Source organism: Sinocyclocheilus anshuiensis, unplaced genomic scaffold (assembly GCF_001515605.1).
Source record: "Sinocyclocheilus anshuiensis isolate Anshui unplaced genomic scaffold, SAMN03320099.WGS_v1.1 scaffold480, whole genome shotgun sequence".
NCBI classification, from domain to species: Eukaryota; Metazoa; Chordata; class Actinopteri; order Cypriniformes; family Cyprinidae; genus Sinocyclocheilus; species Sinocyclocheilus anshuiensis.
The window spans coordinates 163,645-172,036 of NW_015555743.1; the positions used below are offsets into that span (position 1 = coordinate 163,645).

At 37.5% G+C, this 8,392-nt stretch overlaps 1 protein-coding gene and 1 long non-coding RNA gene across 2 annotated transcripts in view; both read right to left on the reverse strand.

The window, feature by feature from the left end:
• znrf2b (zinc and ring finger 2b) overlaps positions 1-8,392 on the reverse strand; it is a 64,392-nt gene that overhangs the window by 33,430 nt on the left and 22,570 nt on the right. The gene's annotated exons all lie outside the window — the stretch shown is intronic.
• The window catches only part of LOC107673349 (uncharacterized), an 8,008-nt gene continuing 7,067 nt past the window's right edge, over positions 7,452-8,392 (reverse strand). The window contains exon 3 of the long non-coding RNA XR_001632398.1: positions 7,452-7,526. This is a non-coding gene — a long non-coding RNA (uncharacterized LOC107673349). The remainder of the gene's footprint in view (positions 7,527-8,392) is intronic.

The window sequence follows — 8,392 nt, forward strand, 5'->3', positions numbered from 1 at the left end:
CTGGAAAAGGGGGCGGGGAGCAGCAGCTCATTTGCATTTAAAGAGACAGGCACGAAAAACAGCGTGTTTCTGCTTACACTCAAAATAGGCATTTTCAAAATGATATAATAAAAGAGCTGTGGGGTATTTTGAGTTGAAACTTCACAGATACATTCTGGGGACACCTGAGACTTATATTACATATTGTAAAAAGAGGCATTATATGTCTCCTTTAAATAAAATAAAATTTAATTAAAGCTAAGTGTAATTCAACTGAAATTTCTTTTTGTCATTAAAATTCTAATGGCATTTAAACACCTTGTGTGTTGTGGTTAATTGATTCAAATTCACACTCACGGATTGAAAGCAAGACAATTTTTTAAAAATTAGTAAAAATTTTGCCCAGTGAGTATGTATATATATATATATATATATATAAACATCCACCCACCCCCAGATACTGATGTTAATACAACAACTACACCGTGCTGCTCCTCTTAACAACAATCATCTCTTCTGATCCATGCTGTACATGTCAGTATGTTTTCCTCAGAACCAATGAGAGGAGAGGACACCTCGACTAAATCTTTAGAGGCAATGACAGACTTCACTCGGGAATGACGGCCATTCATCAGTGTAAAAGCCATGATTTGTTCATGGAGAACAAATAAGAGGCTTAACAGAGATCTGATGATTGTATGTCCTGCTGGACGATCCCTCAGCCAATGGCCTGAGTTCGCGGCTCAGGCAGCACAGATCTACTCAATCTAAACTCACTTTCAGACGCCTGACAGTCACTCCGACTGGAAATGAGCCAAAATACCGCCGTATATATCTGATCCTGTGATGAATGAACTGATTCAGCACTCCAGTTCATCCAACAGTCACTGAACTGAAGAAACAGTTCGACTCGAACCGAAGACCGATGAGCCGCTGATCTGCGCATGTGTGAACCCAAACACTTGAATGAAGGGGCCAAATGAACATTTTTATGGTTTTTCATTGTTTATGTGAAAAGATGAGCTGGTAAAGACTATCTTATTCACTTTATACGCTTTAGACACGTAACATGGAAGCAAAACTACACATCTTATAAAAGTCCAGTCAGCAGGAGCGTTTAACTTTAAAAGTGCTTGCAGTCGCACCAGTCCATCTATATTTCTCATCTCCGCTTTATTGATCGGCTCTCCCTGCCGGACAAACCAGCTTCTGTAATGGTGAAATCAGGATATTTCAGAGCGTCTGAGCATCTGTCACAACGAGATCGATGCAGTTCACACATGCAGCTCGTGAACGCTCTCGCCAGGATTTAATGACTGCGCCTGCGGAGTAAAGCGAAGCGGCAGAGCTCCTCGCGTTTGCACTGCTGAGAAAGAACAGAAGCTGTTGATTTCTGCAGGAAACTACTAAGGAAATACAGACTTGAGGATAAAAACAATATTCTGTGGTGGAGATATTCAATCTGACAAGTGGCCTACAACACATACGCACACACTCTCTTTTGTGGCATTCAAAGAGATTCAAACAAGCTTTACTGACATGATGATCAACAAACTGGGGGGGGGGGGGGGGATTCAAATTTTTAATCTGATAAAAATTGCAAATTAAAAGTAGCCCTACTGCTTTGTAATTTTGTCAATTTCATGATAAATAAATAAATATTTTGTTATTTTAATTGTAATTATTACAATATAATTATTATTATATTATTATTGCTACTACTACCAACTAAATTTAAAAAAAATATTAAAAACTAAATAAATATTACTACTGTATGATTTCACTATACAATAGAAAAAATCATTTAGGCAACATAATAAGAAGTCTTAGTTTATAATTTATAAATCATCACTAGGGGTGCAACGATGCCATTTTTTTCAGATCTGATCCGATCCCAAAAATTCTGAGTATCGGTCGATTCCGATCCGATCCCAGCGCAGTTTTTTTTTTTTAATCAATGTAGAATTTCTATACTTCTGTGGGTTGACCTGATCGTCACTCTTTTGTGTGTTAAACACAATCTACTAAATATAGACAACTTCATTTTAATGAAAAATAACAAATGAAAAAATACATAATCATAACCTATAACAAAAATACTATTGTAAACTAGGTCAGTGGATAATTTAGCAGCAAAAGTTATTCTAGAAAATTCATGAGTGCACAATTTTATAAAACCTAAACATTTAGAGAAATAACATTATTTAGTGGGGAACAAATAAAAGTGAATAAGTGTAGGAGTAAATCTGGTAAAATGTTAATGAAAACAAGTAAATGTATTTATAGATAAATATAAACTCAAAAAGCCTCCATTACTGTGCTATACATTAGATTATTAATAGCCTTTATACTACGGGGCTGTTGAATGCTTAAATCTGATTGGCTGATGAACGTTCTGAGGTGTGCAATTATTTTCAGGGAAACGCACGGCAAACGTAGTTCCAGGCAGCTCTCTTGACCGCATTACAGTTCCATATCACTTCGCATAGTTTACTGTAATAACGGAAATTAGCATACAGTACCTATACAGCACACAGGAATTACTGCAATCACACGTGCTCGCACACGCACACTACGGTCACGCAGTTTGCACAAAAAGGTGTTGTCAGCGCTGCCCTGATGATTTTATCAGTTAGCCTATATAGTGTAGCAACTTAAAGGCTACACATGACATTTCTCACTAGCGAGGTAATAACAGCGCTGTTTAGAGACGCTGCTGCAGAACACTGTTGAGGGACGCACAGAGGTAGCCTAATTCACACAAACTCTCTCTTTCTTTCTCTTTCTCTGTGTGTCTCTGTCTCTCTCGCTCTCTTTCTAATAACTTCATTAATAACTGCATTAGAATGCTATCAACGGCTCAAGCCTCCATTACCAGCTTTAAAGCTACACGGAGTCACAGCACACATTTATAATGTTTTTGTGCCTTTCATGGGGCTTAATAATAATAACACAATAGTATACGCACAATATCAGATTTGGATCGGTCTCGTCTGACCGATACCCGATCCGGCAGAAAATGCCAGTATCGGAGCCGATACCAATACTGAGTATCGGATCGATGCATCCCTAATCATCACACTAAGTCAATTATCACATTTTGCTTAATCATGCAGCCAATAACAGCTGTATCAGTCAATAACTAGTTAACTATTCCTCGTATATACCCATAACCATAAAAATGTCATAAATGTAGTTCATATTACTTCAGAAGATTTTGAATGCATTATAGGAACTATTTTTATGACACTTTTATGGTGCTTCTTAGAGCTTTATAGTAAAAATGCACTTTCGTCATACAGTTTGGAAGCAACACTAGGGTTTATAACTACTTCTCTTCCATCCCATTTCATTTCTAAGACTGAACCCTCATTTGTGCTCACTTGCAGTGTACCTGGAAATCAGATGTAATTGAAACAGTCTCAGGTGGGAAAGACCACCAAAATAAATCTACTGAGAGTCTGATAAATAACGCAGAGAAAGAGGAAATTTACTTCTGTTTTGTTCTTCTTGAGGAATGAAATCAGGAACTGGGAACTTTCAGAGGAGCAGAGGCGGATTTTTAAAAGCTGAAGTGTATATTTTCTGCTCATCAACACACGCAACTGCCAAAATAATGACTGATTTTCTCCAAAACATTCTCCATATCTGTGATTGGTTAGTCAAACAGATTTATCCCGCCCCCAAACTCACCCCATTGGCTGAGTCGATGTTGCAATACTCAATGTTTTTGAAAGCATCAGAGTCAGAGTTTTTCATTCAAGAAGCCAAACTATCCGTGACTTACTTATAGTGAACATTAAGAAATAAGGTTTTACTTTTAAAAATAAAAAAGGAATTACACATTTCAGCTCACAGCTGGATTCTCATGCACAGTCAGGAAATACAACATACTACATATGCTGATTGATTCGTGATCTGAGACTAAAGCTGAATATCTCGGCAGCATCAGGTGTCTTGATTAAAGCTTTAAATCGCACATCTTCTGTGAAAGAGATCCATGTCTGCGGCAGCAGACGGTCTCACACTCTCCGTGTGTGCGTTACTGACGTAACCAGGCTAAAATTAAACCGCTGAGACAATGACGAGCGCATAAGGCAGCAGAACGCTGGCTAGACAAAGACAACAATACCGCAGGGTTAGGTCTGCAATTTCCTGATCATGTATGAGGAAGTGTAAAGAGAGCTGATCTGAGGACACGACTGGCATCTGCTCAAAAACACAAACCAGCTGATGAGGATGCAAAACTACTGCTTTCTATCTTTGCAATTTATCTTAAATGACAAATAAATAAATTTTAATAAAAAAGTAATAATTTACACATTTACACATATTTTACATTTAATATACAGTGGTGGCCAAAATGATTAGAACACTAGTATTTTCAGCAGCTAAAAATGGTTTTAAGTCAGTTATTTCCATCTTTTGCTGTAGTCAGTAGGAAATATCAGTTTACATTTCCAAATATTCATTTTGCCATTAATTGTAATAATCCAGTGAGATTTTTTTTTGCACAAGGAGTCTGAAAACAGCCAGTGCTACACACAGAGATCTGATCTCATCTTCATCCAGAACAAACTGAGACAGACTAAATCCAGAAGAACTGTGGCAACGTCTCCAAGACGCTTCAAGAGACCTATATATGAATAATAAATTATATATAAACAATGAATTAACTTGAGCTGAATAGCAACACTTTTGCCTTTTATAGAGCTGCTTATAGCTGAACTGAACACAAATTAAAAAAGCATTAATTTTTCATAATGTTTAGTGAAATTATTTGGTGGTCTGAGGTGGAATGGGGATTTGGGAAAGGGGGTCAGGTTTTTTTTTTTATAGGTTTAAAGGGGGGCGCGACCAAAAAAGTTTGAGAACCACTGGTCTAAAGTGAACAGACAGTGTCCAAATATTCATTTTGCCATTAATTGTAATAATCCAGTGACACTGACTTTTGACTTTTTAAATCCAGAAGAACTGTGACGTCTCCAAGATGCTTCAAGAAACCTACCTGCAAAGTTTTAGGCACTTGTGTAAAAATGCTGTAAAATTAGGATGCTGTCAAAAATAATGTCATAAATAGATTTTCTTTATCAATTAAATTCTATTAACTAAATTAAATCAACATTTGCATTTAAGTCCTTAGCCTTAAGGCTCGTTCACACCGGGACGAATCTCACGTGCGATTATTGCTGACGTTTAAAGCCTCGTGACTAAACAAAGGGCACCAATGTGAGTGTGCACACCGACACGCACAACGCGAGGCGTAAAAGCGTAATTTTTGGTTTGACGCGCCGTGATAAAAACTGGCCGACAAATGAGATTGTTCACGTGCCTGGAGCTTCTGAAGTTACAGTAAAACACGACTTGGTGGCGCTCAAGCACAAAACGGTCTTGCCGAGCACACATTGATGTCTAACAATCCCATGATGACCAAGAAGATGCATCGAGGCAAGATGACTGTAGAGCTGCTGGTCTCATTGGTGTCTGAACACAAAGGGCTTTATGACAAACACGACAGCGACTACAAAAATCTCGATAAGAGGGAGTTGTTATGGAGAGGTTTTTCATTAAGCGCCATCTAATGTCAGGGAGTGAATTTGCGCGTTCACTCGGCTCATCGCCAGCGAAAATCGCTTGGGTATATGAACACAAAAGACGCATCGAAAAACATCGGCGATAAGCGCTCGATAATCGTCCCGGTGTGTACGAGGCTTTACACTGGAGGTGGTTCACTTTCTGGCAATGAAACGAAGTAAATAAATAATTAAATAAATTAGCACGATAATATAGTATTGGCGATCTCACAGGCTGACGATATGAAAATTGAGCATATCGCCCAACACTATTCCTCATGCAAGAAATTCAAGTCCATTCTTGCCATCTTTACATTTCTGAAAAAAGTTTAATGAATGTATTTAATTAGACACCCTTTTGATAATAAAACTGAATTAATTAAACCATGCATTCAGAAGAATTAAAAGTGAAAACACAAAATTTGGGGAAAGAAATGGAATAAAAAATAAAATGGATTTTTATATGGCCCCAATAAAGTGAATACACAGCTGCTGGTGACAGTACGCATGTTACATTTTGACAAAAAAACAAATGACAATTTGCCGTGAGGAAGGTGTTTTCATAACACAAACACACATGTGCAGGTTTTCTGAAAGGGTTTAATCTGGATTGTGCTCTATAATCCCTCTGGAAACTGGATTTTAGCACAGAAACAGCCTCTTGGAGCTCGTCTGCAATACCGTGTGATCGAATGGTTAATTCTGAGTTTAGAGACATTATCCACTTTCATGTGCAGAGAAAAAAAAAAAAAACTTGAAGTGTGAATTTCAGACACATAGAAAGACGAGGATGCATTGGCGGCACGTCTGAAGGTTAGTCCTTTTGATGGATAGGCGGAATTTGAGCGAGGGTCCCGAGGAGACATTTATAATTCATAAAGCTGTCAGCGCTGCCCAGCAGATGGTATAAAAAATACCAGTATAAAAAAGGTCAGCGCTGTCCTACTATAAATGATCGTAAGCATGCGACAATTTGACAAGGTGACAACGTCAGCTCATAGGGTCAGATAAAGGCAAGGAAGGTGTTAGACTGACACACACACACACACACACACACGTAAAGGTTTCACACACTCAGATCAACACAGAACATCTAGTGAACTTTTACACAGTGTCCTAACTATACACAATATGACAAAGCAGAAAAAAAATCTACATTATAGTACCATTCAAAATTTTAGTTGGTGAGATTTTTTAAAATGTTTTTGAAGACTCTTCTGCTCACCAAGGCTGCATTTATTTGATTAAAAATACTGTAAAAATTTTGAAATATTATTGCAATTTCAAACAGCTGTTTTCTATGTGAATATCTGTTAAAATGTAATTTATTCCTGTGATCAAAGCTGAATTTTCAGCATCATTACTCCAGTCTTCAGTGTCACATGATCTTCAGAAATCATTCTAATATGCTGATTTGCTGCTTAAGAAACATTTCTGATTATTATCAATGTTGAAAACGGTTGTGCTGCCCAATAGTTTTGTGGAAACTGTGATACATTTAATTTTTCATGATTCTTTGATGAACAGAAATTTCAAAAGAACAGATATTTATTTGCAATAGAAATCTTTTGTAACATTATAAATGTCTTTAAATGTCACTATATGCTATATTTTATGCTATATTGCCACTAACCTGGTAAGAATAAATACTAGCACCTGGTGCAATTAATTGAAATCTAATCGCAATTGCGATTTCAGACGTTGCGATTTGCTAATCGCAAAGCCTGCGATGTGGATGCGATATTACTCTGTTCCAGAGCATATGCATGACTGCCAGCCTTGAGTGGCAGCCTTACTAACCAATAGAGTGAGAGCATCTCTATTCTCCCCAATCAGCACTGCTCTAGCCAACTGCGTAAACGCCCACCGTTTAAAAAAAATTAAACAAAAACAAAGTCGGAGAGAGAGAGAGTGTGTGATTATGGCGTCTACAGGGTCAGATCGACAGTTAGGCAAATTAATACTAAAGAAAAACTTGTTATATGAGATTACTTCGGCTTGGAAATGACAGACACCAAACTAAAAGGGTAACGTTAATTTGCAAGAGCTGTGCCACAACACATATCAAGAGCTCCCTTATCGGTTCTGCTTTCAGTACTGGAGAATAAAATATACATTCTTAGATGTTTTTATTAGTACATGAACGTTATCTTGCACATTTTATCTCCCCAACAGATTCTAATTTGAAATAAGTTTATAATGCATGTTGGCTATTCCCAATTCAGAAGACCGCACACACAGCCTGTGTCTGTAAATGCTTCTCATACTCGCTCCTCTCTGCCGCGTCTCACGGAGGAGCCGTTTACACTTGCCGCACACACGCAGCCTGTTTCGTAATGTTCGTTTATACTCGCGCCCAGCAAGCCTCTACGAGCGCATCTGGCAATATGGACGAGGATTGATGCACGCACACAACCTGTGTCAACTCGCGCCGGCTCCACGTTTAAAACAAATGTAAATTCAGTCTAACTGCTTGCTAATTTCACTTGGATGAAATGAAACATTCAGCACATTTTCCACTTGTTCTTAAAATCCCAAATACCTAAAAATGAATAAATCAACCTAATACTTTAATAATTGACTGTAATACAGTTCTTTATTTACACAAAATAAACTAATCTTTCCTGTGAAATTCAGTAACTAAGTAAATTCTGTAAAAGTAATAATACCATTATAATATTCCCTGCTGAAAAAAAACAATAGAACCCCTCCCAACACACAATAGAAAACTTAATGGATTTAAGGGTTATAATGGGAATTATATTGGTTTTAATGTAAACTATAATGGTTTCTACTGGTATTTGATGTATTCTATTGGTGGGATGTAATCTGGCAGATGG